The sequence below is a fragment of the Diabrotica virgifera genome, chromosome 6 (assembly GCF_917563875.1).
Source record: "Diabrotica virgifera virgifera chromosome 6, PGI_DIABVI_V3a".
Taxonomy (NCBI): Eukaryota; Metazoa; Arthropoda; class Insecta; order Coleoptera; family Chrysomelidae; genus Diabrotica; species Diabrotica virgifera.
In genome coordinates this window covers 180593585-180612836 of record NC_065448.1, presented here as the reverse complement: position 1 = coordinate 180612836, position 19252 = coordinate 180593585, and the positions used below count along the sequence as shown (strand labels likewise).

The 19252-nt window shown below is 31.6% G+C and overlaps 1 protein-coding gene across 4 annotated transcripts in view; it reads left to right on the top strand.

Moving 5' to 3' along the window:
- The window catches only part of LOC114338973 (sodium-coupled monocarboxylate transporter 1-like), a 179808-nt gene that overhangs the window by 36573 nt on the left and 123983 nt on the right, over window positions 1–19252 (top strand). The window contains exon 1 of one of the 4 annotated variants that reach the window (XM_028289596.2): window positions 7657–7850. The exons of 1 other annotated variant lie outside the window; for it this stretch is intronic. The gene's annotated coding sequence lies outside the window, so the exon portion shown is untranslated. Of the gene's footprint in view, window positions 1–7656; window positions 7851–15126; window positions 15234–19252 lie in introns of those variants that run through there. 2 more of the 4 variants (XM_028289599.2, XM_028289598.2) reach the window with 2 other exon arrangements.

Genomic DNA, 19252 nt, shown 5'->3' with positions numbered 1-19252 from the left:
AATTGTCATATTTTTTGATAATGATTCTACAAAAATACTCAATATACGTAAAAAATGATATATACCCAAATTTTAGTTTTTTCTGTGTCAAATATTTTACCTGTTTTACTATTTCCATAGGGTAAAAAATAACCGAGATAGAAACATGTAAATCTTAAATTTTGGTGTGAACATGAAACCGGGGCCATTTAACCTTTTATTTTAAAAAAAATAAGGGGTCTAAAAGATTAAATTAATTCAACGTGGTTAAATAGCCCTTGGAATTAACTTTCAAACGGTTTTTATATAAACCTGATATCTTAAAAATAGATGGAGTTATTAAAAAGAATACCATTTTTTGGAAACATTTTAAAAAAATAAATTAAGAAAAAATTTTGGTGCATAAATTTTAATGCTATCAACATGGTCGGGGGCTCGTTTGATAGATATTTTTAAGTACTTTGACAAATGTTTAATAAATTTATGTTATAAAATGCATCATTTTCCCGTTATTTCAGCTTGAAAACTTAGATGTTTTTACTTGCCGAAAAAAATATATATTCAATTACCTATAACTCACTTTTATTTAACATTAAAAGGTTTTTCCAGTAAAGTGTTTATTTAGTTTTTTATTAGCTTCAATTTTAGTAATAATAACTTTTTTGTAAAAACTTATAGTTTTTGAGTTATTGATGAAAAATCGGTTAAAAACATGCATTTTTCTCAAGAAAAATTAAAATTTTTGATCTTCAATAACTCAAAAAGTTTTGATTTATTTTAATAACTTTATATAACAAATTTTTCTTAGAATTTGTCCCTCTATCGAATTATGGGATTATTTTCAATAAAATAAATTTCACCCCCGAGAAGGGGTGGCATCCACCCCCAGGGTAAAAGCACAAGTTGGCACCATGTCACCTTTGTTCCTTGAGATATCCTCTAACCAGTCACGAGTTTTCATGCAAATCTATGGAGGTTCAACGAAATCGGAGGTAATAGCTCATATCCACCTTCAGTGGCTGCACAAGATCATCTGCGAAAAACAAAGTTGTTAGACATTAATTGCATTTACAGTGCATAAAATGCATCTGATCATTCATGTTCATGTCGAAATCGGTGTATTAAGGGCCCGATTCGGGAGATTTTGGGGTCGCTAAATATGAATATTCAGAACTGATCTCCAGATCTCACGTCATTTGAAGTTTCGACGGTTTTAGATAGTAAATCGATGCAAATAGATAAAACGAATGTGTCTTTAGAACCGACTCACTAAGCACGTTTCCCTAGGGTCACTGCTGAGGCACGTCATCTTCTGGAGTTTCTAGGGTTTTCGGCACTAAATCGATGCAAACATATTACTCGGGGGGTTTTTGGGGTTGCTGAATACGAACATAATATCAGAACCGACTCTACGAGAATATAGTGCCCAGAATGACTGCTATGCATGTCATCTTCTGGAGTTTCGAGGGTTGTCGAGAGTAAATGGATGTAAACACATTACTGGGAGTTTTCCTAGTCTTTTTATACCCCAAGTACTTTGCAGCAATTTAGTGTCGCAAAGTCTCGAAATTCCAGAAGATGACGTGCATAACAGTCATCATGGGCAGTACATAAGGGTCTGTTCTAATGGCATATTCATGTTCAGCAAACCCAAAAACCCCCGAGTAATCTATGTATATCTATCTAGTACCAAAAACCCGCAAAAATCCAGAATATAACGTGTCTCAGCAGTAACCCTGGGCAGCAGGTGATCCGGAGGTCAGTTCTGAGTGACCCCCAACATCCCCGAGTAACAAAACCTGCCCTTATATACTGATTTTAAAATATGATTTTAATATGTTTATGCACTGTAAATTAATCTCGTCATCCTGAACACAATGAAAACATTTTTGCAAGTCAAAATCGACTTATTTTTACCTAAATTCACTGGTCTATCTGCCTGTATGTAGGGTGAGGCACATAACTGGCCTATTAGAAATATCTCGATAACCAAAGGCAACAGAATCATGAAAATTGGACTGAAGAGGTTTTGAAGGATGATCTATTAAATGAAAATATTTTCATCTCTTTGCAACTTCCACTTATACCGGAAGTTGCTTATATTTTCGTTTTTTTTTAATGGGACACCCTGTACATTTTTACGTTTTTGGATTCTCCTCAATATCTTCTTTCTTAAAATATGAGGTTTTGTAATATTATACTGGGTGTTTTAAAAGATATTTACGTTTTTTTTATTAATTTCGTAGCAATATTCATACCCTGTAGAAATGTAATAGTGTGACAATAAAAACTCTGCTTACGTTCAAGTGATTTTTAATATAGTCTACTATTGTTAAGAATCATTAGAATAGCTAATTTTGAAATTTTAGTATACAGGGTTAGTTGAAACTCGGAATGAATATTTTCTGAGTTTTCTTAAATGGAACATCCTATATTTTAGTATTGTAATGAAATTATATTTCACGGTACTTTTTTATTTTATAAGTATTCCATCTACCTAATTGCTTCAATTTGTGAGTTATTGGTGATTCAAGCTAAACAGTAGTCTACTATTGTTAAGAATCATTAGAATAGCTAATTTTGAAATTTTAGTATACAGGGTTAGTTGAAACTCGGAATGAATATTTTCTGAGTTTTCTTAAATGGAACATCCTATATTTTAGTATTGTAATGAAATGATATTTCACGGTACTTTTTTATTTTATAAGTATTCTATCTACCTAATTGCTTCAATTTGTGAGTTATTGGTGATTCAAGCTAAACATTAATTGCAACAAAACATACGTAAAATTTTATTAGGTTGGCCGTGAAAAAATTCAATTACAAATAATTTTTCAGAAATAAATACATATTAATCCAGACTGATCCTTAAAATTACCAATAATGGTTTAGCTATCAAAATGCCTACGTAGTAAAGATTGTTGGTGCGATTAACAATTAAGCAAAAATTAAAGCAGTTAGGTATAGGGAATGATTAAGAAATAAAAAAGTACCATAAAATATCATTTCATTACAATACTAAAATACAGGGTTTTCCATTTAAGAAAACTCAGAAAATACTCATTCCGAGTTTCGACCAACCCTGTATACTAAAATTAAAAATTTAGCTATACTAATGATTCTTAACAATAGTAGACTATATTAAAAGTCATTTAAACGTACGTAGAGTTTTATATGTCAAACTACTACAATTCTACAGGGTGTGAATGCTGCTACCAAATTAATAAAAAAAACGTAATTATCTTTTAAAATACCCTGTATAAAATTACAAAACCTCATATTTTAAGAAAGAAGACATCGAAGAGAATCCAAAAATGTAAAAATATACAGGGTGTCCCATTAAAAAACGAAGTTATAAGCAACTTTCGGTATAACCGGAAATAGCAAATAGATATTTTCACATATTTTCATTAAATAGATGACTCTTGAAAACCCATTAATTCAAATTTTCATGATTCTGTTGCCTTTAGTTCTCGAGATATTTCCAATAGGCCCTTCACGGTGTTCAAGAGAAAATCTAAATAAAAGTTGATCGAACCCCCTATTTTTTTTGCTGTTATGCTAGCAGTATCCCCTGTAGACCAAAAATACGTCAAAATTAAAATCCACTACGGGGCACATTTTTGCGCATGCGTAAAAGAAGATTTTTTCTATTTATTTTTTTGTTTTTTTATTTGTCTTAATCTGTATAATCAGATTTTCATATATTTTAATATGTGTGACTATTATATATACAGAGAGAGTCTGTAAAGTGGAATAAATTCAATATCTCAAATACTAATTGTTTTTTTGGAAAATGCTCAGACCCTTCGATTAGTATTTCAAATTGTCCTTTTTGACATTCAATAATAATGTATACAGGGTGTCCCAATTTAGAGATATGACGTCATCGTCGATTTTCTTAAATGGCAACACTGTCATTTTGATAGCTAATTTGATAGGGTTTGTAAAGTTATACATAACTGCAAAATATCAAATTTTTATTCTCTACCATTTACAAGATAATAGAAAATAACAAAGTTATATCTGTAATTTGGAATATATTCAATAATTAAAATACTAACTGTTTTTTTGAAAAATGCTCAGACCCGTCGAGTAGTATATCAAATTGTCCTTTTTGACATATAATAATAATGTATACAGGGTGTCCCAATTTAGAGATATGACGTCATCGTTGATTTTCTTAAATGGCAACACTGTAATTTTGATAGCTATTTTGATAGGGTGTGTAAAGTTATACACAACTGCAAAATTTCAAATTTGTATTCTCTACCATTTAGATGATAATAAAAAATAACAAAGTTATGAAAAAGAAGTAATCAACTAATAATTGAATTTAATTATTTCAATAAATTAAGCAAAAACTCATAATGTTGCCCTCAATTATTTTCAAATTGTCAATGGGCAACGTTATGAGCATTTGCTTAATTGAAATAAATAAATTCAATTATTACTTGATTACTTCTTGTTCTTCATAATTTTGTTATTTTTTATTTTCTTGTAAATGGTAGGGAATAAAATTTTGAAATTTTTCAGATGTGTATAACTTTACACACGCTATCAAAATAGCTATCAAAATGATAGTGTTGCCATTTAAGAAAATCAACGATGACGTCATATCTCTAAATTGGGACACCCTGTATACATTATTATTATATGTCAAAAATGACAATTTGATATACTAATCGACGGATCTGAGCATTTTTCAAAAAAACAGTTAGTATTTTAATTATTGAATATATTCCAAATTACAGATATAACTTTGTTATTTTCTACTATCTTGTAAATGGTAGAGAATAAAAATTTGATATTTTGCAGTTATGTATAACTTTACAAACCCTATCAAATTAGCTATCAAAATGACAGTGTTGCCATTTAAGAAAATCGACGATGACGTCATATCTCTAAATTGGGACATCCTGTATACATTTTTATTAAATGTCAAAAAGGACAATTTGAAATACTAATCGACGGGTCTGAGCATTTTCCAAAAAAACAATTAGTATTTGAGATATTGAATTTATTCCACTTTACAGACTCTCTCTGTATATGATATGTATACACACTCACACATATACAAACAGACATACACACACACAAATATACCGGGTGTTGAATAGTCAAACGGGTCATAAGAAACAATGGGGAATTCTAAACTGTTGAATTCCTGCTTCCCTAATTATTTTAAATCAAAAGTCGTAAGAAACTAATTATTGTAGAGGACTGAAATGTCTATTAAAAAAAAATGTTAAAACTTTCTACGAATTAAACACATTCCAAAATTTTGCAAAAATATAAAACAATTGTCAGAGTATTTTTAGTCCAATCGACCTCTAAAAGTCAAATTTGACCTCAAAAAATCTTATGAACAAGCTGTTTTTTTGATACGAATATCAATTTTGGGACCCCAAAAAGATTCAAACCTGTTTGCCACTGCTACCTCCGGGCTTCCTCCTAAAACCACCCCTCGTAGAGGGGTGAAAACTTCATATTAGCAAAAATATGTTTATGTCGTATAAAAGAAATGTTTTAAACAACAAATGTCAGATTTTGTACAAAAATGTTAGCATTTTTTGTGCAGAATGAACCATTCTTTTGTAAACAACGCTTTGGAAACAACCGGTGATTTTGAGTGTCAGTTAAGCGCCCGAAATCAATTTTTTAAATATAATTTGTATCAAATCCAGGGTAAAAATTAGATATCTTTTGATCAGAGTGTCCTATTACCAAAAATAAAAATACGTTTTAAATATAAAAAAAATGGCAGCTTTGATATCCAATTGTTGCATTTTGAGAAAATAAAGTCAGTTTCTATATAAATGTTAAATAAATAAATGTTATGCGATTTTTGCCATTTTTTAAGATTCTCATGAGATCTAGATAATTTATTATTTTCATTAACTGGTGGCTGTGGAGTTTCCATTATTAGAGTAGAGCACAGCCTTCAAAATTTGTAACATGATATGTCGATTTTGAGTTTTGGCAACCACTATGAGGCATTTGAAATATGCCTAAAACACGCTAAATTTAAATTATAACATTACAAATTATCTCACGCCATCAGGGAAAATGCTTTCACGAAGAAAGACGTGAGTGGTATTTGTATCTAAAGTTGTTTAATTTCTAGAAACTTACTTGTGTTAGCGAACAGAAGCAGTTTTCAACGTTTTAGATCGCTTGTAACGTAAAAGTTTAAATTCAGTGTGTTTGGGCATATTTAAAATGTCTCATATTTGTTGCCAAAACTCAAAATAGAATTTTTAAAGATTTGCAGATTGTGCTCTAATAATGAAAAATACAAAGAGACCAGCCAATGGAAATAATAAATTATATTGATCTCATGAGAATCATAAAAAATGTGGCAAAAAAAGGAATGTTTATTTCTTCAACAGCTATACAGAAACTGACTTCATTTGCTACAAAATGCAAAAATTAGACACCAAAGCTGAACATATTTTATCTTTAAAACGCATTTGGATTTTTGTCAAAAGGACGCTCTGATCAAAAAATATCCAATTTTGACCGTCCAGTTGATACAAATTCAATTTAAAAAATTTAGTTCGCGGGCGTAACTGACATTTAAAATCGCCGGTCGCTTCAAGCGTTGTTTCTGAAAGAACGGTTCATTCTGCACAAAAAATGCTAACAAACATTTTTGTTCAAAATCTCAGCTATACTTTGTTTATAATTTTTTTATACAGCGTAAACATATTCTTGGTATTATGAAGTTTTCGATTTCCCCCTTCACGACGGGTGGTTTTAGGGGGAAGCCCGGGGGTAGGAGTGGCAATTTTTTTGCAGCTTTTTTGGGGTACCAAAATTCATATTCTTAGCAAAATTCAGCTAATTCGTATGGTTTTTAGAGGTCAAATCTGACTTTTAGAGGTCGATTGGACTAATAATACTCTGACAATTGTTTTACGTTTTTGCAAAATTTTAGAATGTGTTTAATTTGTAGAATAATTTTAACATTTGTTTTTAATACAGATTTCAGTCCTCTCTACAAATAGTTTCTCATGACTTTTGATTTAAAATTATTAGGGAAGCAGGAATTCAACAGTTAAGAATTCCCCATTGTTTCCTATGGCCCGTTTGACTACTCAACACCCCGTATATTTGTGTGTGTATGTCTGTGTGTATATGTGTGAGTGTGTACACGTATCATATACATACTCACCCATATTAAAATATATGAAAATCCGATTATACAGATAAAGAAAAATAAAAAAAACAGAAAAGAAAATAGAAAAAATTTTCTTTTACGCATGCGCAAAAAAGTGCCCCGTTGCCGATTTTAATTTTGACGTATTTTTGATCTACAAGGGATACTGCTAGCATAACAGTAAAAAAATAGGGGGTTCGGTCAACTTTTATTTAGATTTTCTCTTGAACACCGTGCCTTTATTTACCTCACCCTGTATATCTCTACTGACATCTTGTGTTATAACTTTGCTAGTTTTTAACACTAGCTTAAAATTTAAACCTTCCATTTTAAATTCATGCAAATAACTTTTTTGCATTTACATCATTAACACAAAATCTGTTATTCCTGTTAATTGTGTGTAACTAATTGACTATGTTTTACAAGTCCCCTCGTATGTACGAATCGCTTCATTAGAAAGCAACATGTTGAAGGGATCGGCCAAGTTGTATATATAGTCAATGATTACATCTACACTTTTCTAGTCTTCGTTACGTAAACAACGGGCAGGAATTATAAAAAAATTACACGAGATTTTCAATGCCGATTAAAATGTGACTGCGAGATATTCTTGAATGTGTAACCGATTGTTCATGTATACAAAATAATTTAAAATTTTAACTTGTTTTTGTGACAGTGATGTGTATCGTTAAAAACATTAAATTGAAAGGTAATATTCACCTATATAATAACATGTAATTATTGTTTTGGTATAATTAAATTTAATAAAATGCAGTTAGCCTAGATTTTAATCTCGTAGTAGAAATTTTATGGAAGCTTCAATTATATTGTAGTATTATCTATTCTATGGTAAAATAAATATATTGTTGCAGACGATCACATTATGTATTGTATATTCTTCTTCTTCTTTTTTTTGTATAGACATGACTCTCTCTTTTTTCAATGTGACTCTCTAGTTTTCGTGGTCTTCCCACTGATCGTCTTCCTATTAGGGAACCGTCTCTCGCTATCCTTACTATTCTATTTATTGTCATTCGGCTTATGTGGTCATTCCATTCTACTCTTCTGTTTCTTACCCAGTTATTAATGTTGTCTACCTAGCATCTCCGTCGTATATCTGTACTTCTAGCTCTGTCCCATAGAGTCTTATCATTTTCTTCTAGCTCTGTCCCATTTTCCGAAGGGTTTTCATCTTCGCTCTTTCGAGCAATCTCTTTGTCTTGTTTGTGTCAGGTCGTGATTCTGCCGTGTATGTCATTAGTAGTCTAACGACTGTTTTGTAAATTCTGCCCTTTATTTCTTTTCCGATATTTTTATTTCTCCATATTGTGTCATTCAGGCACCCTGGCTCTGTTTTCTTTATTCACTTGATCTTCCACTTCTGTTTAGAGCTTTTCGTAGCTAGATAGTGTGATGCCTAGATATTTAAACTCCATTACTTTTTCTATTATTTAACCCTCCAGCTCGAATTTACATCTTACTGGATTTGCTGTTAGAACAATATAGTTTGTCCTTTTTGAAGAAATAACAATTTTCTGGCATTCTTATTACATTGGTGCAGCATACGTTGTAAATTATCTTTACTTTGAGAGATTAGTATTGCATCGTCTGCATAGCAGATTAATATTTTAAGTTGTTTTTCTCCCATTTGGTATTCTTTCGTAGTTATTACTTTTTTATTGTTTCATCTATCACCAGGTTGAACAAAGAAGGACTCAGGGAATTACCCTTCTTATCCCATTGCCAGCTTGAATTGGGTCATTTAGTTCATTTATATTGTATTGTACATAAATGTACAGTGGTGAGCGCGCTAATAACCGGCAAAATAACCCAAAATATGGAAAACATATTAAGTTGTGAGATAAAAAGGGATGAACCTAGTGGAGGTGTTAAATTTTCCGACAGTAACTTATAGATTGACATTATATTGATTGTTTCCCACCTTTAAACGTATCGGACGAATTTGAGAAATGCCATTGTCACAGTGACAGTTTTAGTTGACATACTCCTCTGATACGTCTAAAGGTGGGAAACAATCAATATAATGTGAATTTATAATGTTACTATGGCCAAATTTAACAATTAAATACCACTAGTTTTATTTCTTTTTATCTCACAATTTAATATGTTTTCCATCTTTTGCGCTATTTTGCTGGTCATTAGCACGCTCATCACTGATATATTTCTTAATATAAAATTCAATATACCTAAAACCTAACGCATCTTCAGTTGTTTTTTTTTTAATATTTTTTTGTTAATGGGTTTGTATATGTTTCTTTACTTTATTTAACATTCAATTAAATAACATTAGTGCTAATGCATTGCTGATAACTTTAAGTTAATTTATTTACTTTTAAACATTTAATTATAGGTAGCATAGCCTATTATCTTGCATAATATTTATGTACAAACAGGAAATATTTATCAGAATTTTAGTCTAGAAAAACCTAACATGTTAAGAGTTGCCGAAAATTTTTCTAAATAGCCGTTCAATTTGAAAAATTAGTTGGAATTGCCGGAAACATTAGTTAAAAAAATGGCCCAGTAGAATTCCCCTAAAATAATTTCAAATTTATTATTATCCGGAGCAATATCTCAAACTGAAACATAGTTGTACAAAAAATACATAAATATTTATATTTATGTATTTTTTGTGTAAATATGTAGAAAGGGTCTTCTTCTTGACGTGTTAATCCGTGAAAAATATTATTGATCATCATACCAATCTTTCTTTTGTCTGCAACAACATGGGCAACCTGCACAATAAATGTTGTGCTGAACCAGTTTCTGAGATTATTAAACCAAGATGTTCTTCTTCTGCCTGCACCGCGCCTTGCAAATATTTTTCCTTGTAGGAAAGCTTGTAGAAGGACACATCTGGATTCAGTCGAATGCATTCGAAGTTTTGCAGAATGCGTTCGAAGTATTGTAGCTTTCGAGATTTGGTGGCGGCCAGCACCTTTCGGTTATTCGTCATTATCCTGAGGACCTCCTCATTTTTCACTTGGTCAATCAACGGGATCTCTGATATATTTATCCGGTATTTTCTGATATGATTTTATCGCCAACAGTCACTAAAGTCATTCATTATTGTACTCATTTGTCCTCATTTGCGGCTGCAAAGTAACACTTTATTGTACTGAAAGAAGAATTTTACTTCACCTGCCGCGATTAATCGAGATTGAATATAAGTGGTCGATGGCACTAATCGATTATTTGTTTAAGTTAACTTACAATTTATTTAATTTAATTATTAAAAATATTGTACAAAATTTACGATATTATTAATTAAATTTATGTCAAAAGTGAAATTCTGTAGTATTTTGAAATTATATTCTTATAAAATAAATCAAAGCTCTACCGATTTAGTAATTATTTAATATTGATAACTATCGATTAAAAATCGAAAGCGGCCATCATGCAAAAGTCATCTGTCATCACTAAAGACTGGATTATATGCAAAATGCATATGCATATATATGCTGCATATTTCTCATGTTTTTCATAAATGCATATGCCTTGCATATTTGGAGATTTAAGAGCATATAAATGCATATTTTGATGGGAATTTACTCTACCCCATTTAAAAATAAGGTATATATTAGTAACATCAACATCCATTAAAATAAAATGTGAAAGTAAATATTTTGCTGTTAAGCTCCTTTGTTGTTGTACCCATAAACATAATGGGCGTTATTTATAGCTGCAGGTATCATTATCCGGATATTTAAGATTTATAGACTTCTCAGAATTTACAAATTACCTAAGTAAATACCGATTATATTTTGAATAACATTACAAATATTACCTGTACTTTCTGCTGGTGTCGGCCAACTATGAATTATTCTGGGAAAACCAACCAAAACGAAATTTTAAGCATTTTAAGGGTAGGATAGATTATTTTATTTTATGAATGGTTAGTCTTAAATCAATCGCCGATTATTCAACTTTTGTGATTGCAAGTTATTGACTATACTGTGTAAAAAAATCATTTTATTATTATTGTGAAAATGCCTAAAGTAGCAAGGGAAAAATCAAGTCTTCTCAGAAGTTGGATTGGAAGTAACAATCATCTAAAAGTTATCGACAGTGAAAGTATGTTTTGCACCATTTGTGATAAAAAGGTAAGTTCTCCACTTCAATAGATTTTTAAACTTATCAAACTTCTTTGCACATCTATGTGTCTGTCTATTCTAAAATGACAAACCGTCCCATTTCTTCAAAAACTGTTTTTTAAAGTTCGCAACGGTTTGGCTTATACAGAGCGAGGTGTTGAGAGTGGCCCACCCTGTATACTACGGTACACTGACTGTACTTTATTGTTTGACGATTTCAATTTCACTTTGAGAAATAAAAAAAAATTGGGGGAGGTTTAAAAAGTTTGATCATTTTAATGTAGGTATCTATTTACGAAAACATCTAAAACATCATTATCATTATATTCCAGATTCCATGTCAAAAGAAATTCCAAGTAGTTCAACACATAAAAACTTCACTTCACCAAACTAAGCTATCAAAAAATGATAATAAACCTCGCCAGCAGATTCTACAGAACAGTTTGCAGATTCAGAATACGTCAGTTGGGCAAGAAACCTTTGCAAAGGATTTATGCCATTTTTTTTTGAACTGCAATATCCCTCTGCACAAGTTAGAACATAAATCGTGTCAAAACTTTTTAAAAACTTATTGCAAGATTAAAGATAAACCAGCTCAAATACCAAGTTCTTCAACTCTTCGGAAAAAATATGTCAGTGCATGTTACAAAGATGTGATGACGAGTATTAAAAATCAGTTAAAAGCCGAATATCTTTGGATTTCCGTCGACGAAACAACGGATACAAAGGGTCGACAAATTGCGAATCTAATTGTTGGAGTTCTTAACGACTCTGGCGATTTTAAAAACTCATACTTAATTAGTGTAAAATGTTTGGAAAAAACAAACTATGCTACAATAGCTAGATTTGTTAACGAATCCCTAACAAATTTTTTTTTACCTGATCAAGTACCATTTGAAAAAATATTATTAATGCTTAGTGATGCCGCCTCATATATGATGAAAGCTGCATCCAATCTTAAAATCTTTTTCCCTAATTTAATTCACTGTACATGTTTGGCGCACGGCCTAAACAGAGTTGCAGAGAAAGTTAGAATTGAATTTCCCAATGTAAACACCTTAATAAATAATGTAAAAAAAGTATTTCTGAAAGCACCACTACGTGTACAGGTATATAGGGAGATGCTTCCCGATATTCCTTTACCACCAGAACCAGTATTAACCAGATGGGGAACTTGGCTTAAAAGTGCTATATTTTTATCTGAACACTACGACGACATCAAAAGCGTTATTTCAAGTTTTGATCCGACTTGTACCGCTATTGATAACTGTCAAAATATTTTTAAAGAAAAGTCTATTAAAAATCAATTGTTGTATATAAAATCGAATTTCGATATCATTGAAAGTTCAATTACAAAATTAGAGGCTCAAAATTTATGTCTTCACAATAGTGTGTCTATTGTTGATTCGGTTAAACAGAAAATAACAAATCTGAATGGGGAAATTGGAGTAAAAATTAAAGATAAACTTGATGACGTTTTAAACAAAAATGAGGGTTTCACTTTATTGCGTTCAATAAATAATATAATCAATTTTGGAAACTTCGATGAAAATATTAATATGGATCCGTCTCTAATAGCAAAGTTTAAATATGCCCCAATTACATCTTGTGACGTTGAGAGATCTTTTTCTGCCTATAAACAAATATTAACAGATAGAAGACATAATATTAGTTTAGAAAATATGAATCAATATATGATTATTTATTGTAACAATAAAAATATGTAAATTTGTTTTATTGTACTCTTTTTATAATATTAGTTTAGAAAATATGAATCAATATTGTAACAATAAAAATATGTACATTTATTTTATTGTACTCTTATTTATCTTGTGGTCAAAATAAAATATTTTGCCGTTTTATTTGTCACAAAACCTGAAGTTAAAAAAATATATTAAGAAATAATAATACAATTTGGTTTAAATTCAAACCTATTTATTTATTTTTATTATTTTTTATTTATTTATGTATTTAACGTAAACCATAAAATTATTCATATAAAAATAAGTGCATATATAAATGCATATTTGCATGTTAATTGTGCATATTCAGCTTGTTTTAAAATGCATATTGCATGCATATTTTAGACATTTTTTAGTGCATATTTTCCAGTCTCTAGTCATCACTGTCATGAAATATTTATTACTTCTAAAATTTAAAAACTTCTTAAATTGTAAATTGTAAGTAAGTGTTAAAACCAATATCAAATTGTTGGCGATAAAATTTTGTATGCACCACGTCAGTAAATAATCTTTATCGAACTCGTCTGTTATTCGCCTCCCTCGCTATGCTCATTCTGCTCATAATATCAAACTTGTTCGATAAAGAGTTACTTTACTGACTTGGTACATAAATAACTATTATATTAAGAGTGAGGTTGTGGCAGTGAAGAGGGCACCCATCTGTTTGAAGGTGGATCTAGCTTTTCCTATGCGCACCCTTATCTGCTCATCTCTTCATTGATTTTGAGAGTGCCTATGATAGTATCGATCGAGAATTTCTGATCCACGCTCTGAAAGAGTTTAATATTCCAACTCAACTCATTGGTATAGTAAAAGAAACACTTAAAGTACAAAGCAAAATTCGAATTCAAAACGCACTAACAGATAAAATCCATATTAGAACGACGGGCGGGGAGATGCCCTATCCTGTATTCTATTCAACATCACATTAGAAAAAATAATTAGAGAGTCAAAAGTCAATACCAGAGGAAAAATAATAACAAAAAATGTACAAATATTGGCATTTGCGACACGGCAAGAGCGACACAAAACAGTGGCCTAAATATTAATGGAATAAAAACCAAATACATGAAGGCCAGCAAATCAACAGGCCGAAGAAACCTACAGAATCTGACAATAGGAGACTATAACATCGAAAGCGTAAATTTTTTTACATATCTAGGTTCACTAGTTACCGCAGATAACAATGTCGGCTAAAAAGTTAAGAGAAGAACACATATATTGCTAATAAAGCATATAATGCACCAAATGCAAAATATACAAAACCCTGATAAAACCAGTCCTTATTATTACCCGATTATTACCCGGTTATTACCAGATTCTTCCTCAAGTGGTTCAAGTACTATTAGCTTGGACATTTTTCGAAGCACTTAATTTAGAACCAACTATTATCGTAAATTTGAACAATGCCCCAATTATATCAGTTAATATCAAAAGAAGTTTTTCTATGTAATCAGATAGAAACCATAAGTATTTGTTAGAAAATTTTGAACAGCATTTGATAATTATATTTATTGTTACCACAATTCGAAATAATATCAATTATTTATTTGTTAAAATACTTAAATATTTAAATATGTAATTAATTAGCTTAGTTAGTAAAATATATACATGTTAATTAATACACCATGTGGAGATATTTTAAATATGTTTGTAAATAAAAAAATACTGTAAATATATTTTTTAATTACATGCATATTTTTTAGATAAACGTGCATATTTTTGGGTAAAGTACTGCATATTTATGCGCATATCTCATACCTTTTTATTTGCATATTTGCTTAAGTATAATGATGATATTAACAGTAGGAAACATTCATATTATCATCACCTCGTATATAATACAAATTTACGCAGTCGAGTATAACCATGCAAGTAGCAAAAAATATTTGTTATAGTTAATGGAAAAACCCATCTGGCCAAATTTGAAAGCGAAGAAAAAACCCCAAAGAAATCTGATCTTTTTTATTTCTCATTAGTTTAATACCGCATCATTTATTGCGACGAGGCCGAAATTTAAAAATGCATTTAGTGCAAATATCAGTGAAACACCTGAAGAGTTTTATTTTAAAAAACACTTTGGAATTTCCAACACGCTTATATACCAACACAGTTTCTGTTTGTAACCATTAATTTGTATCTGTATTTCAAAGTGAACAGTTCGGTGAAAAGTGATATTTGATTTTGTGCCTCATTTATTTCTGATATATTAAAAAACAGTCAAACAAGATATAGGTGAGTCACATAATGTGTTGCTTTTTTGCATGTAATATTTAATGAGTTGCTCTAATATACATAAAAATGCATAAAAACATGATTGAAAAAATATTTCCCTTATTCAAAACGTATCTTTTTCGAAAAGTTGGCCAATCCGTATCATTGTTTTAGTTATTTCATAAGCTTGTTATTGATTTGGTAATAATAGCTATTGTCTTATAGGTCTGGATCACGCGCAGCAAAAAAAGTTGATTAATAGTAAACTGAAAATTTGTTAATAGTTTAACGGTGTCTAGTCGGACAATCTTTAATGTATGGGAACACTGGAACAGGGGGGAAATTTTCATTGTGAAACGTAATTGTGGAACGTGTCATCCTGACAAGTTTATGATTGTGAAAACTGTCAATTGGAAGTTCTGTCCGACAAAATACATGGGACGTTTTCGTAGTCTGACGTTAGAAATTTGTAACCTGTTCCACAATTAAAACTTCTAGGTCTGGATCCCGCCTACCAACAAAAAGTTGAATATTCGCAAGCTGAGAATTTCCTAATAGCTTAAGGATGTCAAGTCGGACACACTTTGATATATGGGAACACTGGAAGAGGGAAAGTTTTAATTGTGGAACAGGTTAAAAATTTGGAACGTCAGACTACGAAAACGTCAGATGTATTTTGTCGGACAGAACTTCCAATTGATTTGTTATCCTTTCATTAAACTCTCATGCATAAACCAGACTGCTAATTTTAACTAACATAATTCCTGTCATTTGACATGTTCTTCGTGTTCCACTCATTAAAATGTCCAGTTGGTGATAAACACCAGTCTGATTTTTGCACGACAGTTTAATGAAAGGGCAACAAATCAATTGGAAGTTCTGTCCGACAAAATACATCAGACGTTTTCGTAGTCTGACTTTCCAAATTTTTAACATGTTCCACCATTAAAACTTTCCCTGTTCCAGTGTTCCCATATATCAAAGTTTGTCCGACTAGACACTGTTAAGTCATTAACAAATTTTCAGCTTGCTATTAATCAACTTTTTTTTCTTATGCGGGATCCAGAAATATTCCCCTCTTCCAGTATTCCCGTACATCAAAGTTTGTCCGACTAGACACCGTTAAGTTGTTAACAAATTTTCAGCTTGCTATTAAGCAATTTTTCTTGGTACGCGGGATGCAGGCCTATAGTTGATACTAATAGATGATAGTTTAATAGATTTTTTAAATTCTTCTAGAAAATAATTTCCATACTATGAACTTTACTAACAACTTAATTGATATTGTAAAGGTGAAAATTATTTCTCCGAAACAGGAGAAATTATTCTATGACTTGATCATTTTTGGTATCAAAGTTGCATGCAAATTCCACCTTTTGTTAAATGAACGTTGTGTATACTTTCTATCCCAGTTAAAGGTAGTCGTACTGAAAAACTACTCATCAAACATGGAGTACAACAGGGTTGTGTTTTGTCACCCAGTCGTTTTAATCTATATCTGAAGAAATCTTTAAGGACGCTTTGGACGACAGACAAGAGGAAGTAAGACTGGATGGAGAAGTAATCAACAATATCAGATACGCTGACGGCACAGCCATTCTTGAAGAAAATGTACAAGATCTTCAGACATTATTTAATCTAGACAGTGAAGCAAAATATCAGAGAGGAATAAAAACCAATATTTCAAGGACAAAGTGGATAGCAGTTGGAAAGATTAATGTAGATCAAAGTCTGCTTTCTCTTGATAGAGAATAGATAGAACGGGTAAACCAGGATCAAAATGTTACCGTTAAAACCCGATTTCAGTTAAAACCCGAATTTACTAGGAAAAACTAGTTTTAACTAAGCGCTTTAGACAATTCTAGTTTTAACTAGTCAAAACTAGATTTGACTGCTAAATTCAGTTAAAACTAGAAATCGGGAACTGATTTCATTTAGAGTAGTTTATATGCGATTCTCTTGTGATTGCATATCGATCAAATCTATCTGACAGCGACTATTCATTTTTGAATGCAATATAGGTTTGGACACAAGACCTCTCTTCGTTTTTATATTTGTACTCTTCTTCCGTTGGCCGGTTTCACACATTGGTATAAAAGTATTGATCATATCAATAAAAAGTCTAGATGCCTATTTCCTGGCGGTTTCAGTATTCAAGCTATCCCAATTTCCATGAAAGATAGCAACATAACATGGGCCTCCAATTATGCCAAAAATATTTTCGACAGGTACATAATATTTGATGGGATCAATTTTAGAAGCTAACTTTTTTATTTCGCCAACTTCAACAATTCTAAATCATTTTTGTCTTTGATCTTGTTATGGTGTTTTCTTGGCAGACAGTTCCGCAACTTGTACTTCGACCATTAATTTATTACATATTATGCTTTTGGTCACAACATTGTAGTGACTTTCTTTCTTATCTGTCTCTTCCATTTGTAAAATCATTTCCAAAACACGTTCTTATATCTCTGCTCTCAATATGATCTTCGATATTATTACTAATGGTGAATAATACACAGTGGTGTAATATAACCAATAAAAACGATGAAAAACAATCAACAGTTTCACACACTGCTTTGCCACCGACCGGCCACCTTCGTCATGTCATTAATACTACCCCGAACAAGCCGTTATAACATATTGTTTCTTGCAACAATTTTAACTGGTATTCGCCAGTAATTCCAAAAAAGCTACTTTGAACTAGTATAAACTACTCTAAATATGAAATCCGTTCGGGATTTCTAGTTTTAACTGAATTTAGCAGTCAAATGTAGTTTTGACTAGTTAAAACTAGAATTGTCTAAAGCGCATAGTTAAAACTAGTTTTTCCTAGTAAATTCGGGTTTTAACTGAAATCGGGTTTTAACGGTAACAGAAATATCACTAAGGCCAGGCCTATTGACCTGGAAACCAGTTGTATGAAACCGAAGCCTATTGATGAATATTTTTAAAAAGGTCGTGATGTATTATGTGTGATCTATATTATTTTATGATCGTAAGACGTGGACGTTAAAAACCACAAAGCTAAATAAATTGGAAACATTCGAATTGTGGTGCTATCGACAAATCTTAAAGATATCGTGGGTTTCGCACATTTGCATTGAAGCTGTTCTCGAAGCTGTTTATGAGCATCTGCTCATAAACATCATAAAGAGGAGAAATGCATAATATTTCGGCCATATAATTCGAGGACCTAAATACCATCTACTTTGCCTTATAATGCAAGAAAAAGTGGAGGGAAAGAGATGGATTGGTCAAAAGAAACTTTCATGGCTGCGTAGTATTAGGCAATGGTGTTGTTCCACTGTAAAATAATTATTTAGCGTAGCAGCCGATAGATAAATATTTTAGGAGCTTGTAAACATGATGATGGCCAACGACTGAATACAAACACGGCACCTAAAGAAGAAGAAATATACTTTCTGAGAATCCTTACGTACTTCGTTACTGATTAAACTGCGTTACAGAACACGTTGTGGCCAGATCTGACTAACAATAGGCCTTCAAGCAGATGCTTCTGTTTACTAACTTATGACTCACAGCTAAATCAAATATTTTTGACACCTATCTCTCTCTCTCTCTTGTCGTTTCCCCATTACTGAGGATCTTGATTTCTTCCAATATTCCTAACAATGTCTCTCCATTGGTCTCTACCCTCAGCTGCTCTAAGAGCTTCGCAGAATGAGTTTCCAGCTGAATTCTTCTCCCCGGAACGTTTCCAGAAACAATTAATCTCTCCAAACTGTCGTCATCTCTGCGAACCACGTGACCAAAGAATTGCAGTATTCGTTGCAGACATATTGTGGACAGCCTTTTTTTAATCTTGAGTTGGTTTAGAATGGAAACGTTTATCCTATGAGCTGCCCAAGGTGTGCGCAGCATTCTTCTCCAGCACCACATCTCAAAAGCATCAATTTTTTGGCGCTCGCATGCGCGAAGAGTCCAAGCCTCTGCTTCGTATAGAAATATTGAGAATACAAGGGCAGACTCATCTTGATATTTTAAGAGATAGATCTGTCTTTCCAAACTTTATTTAG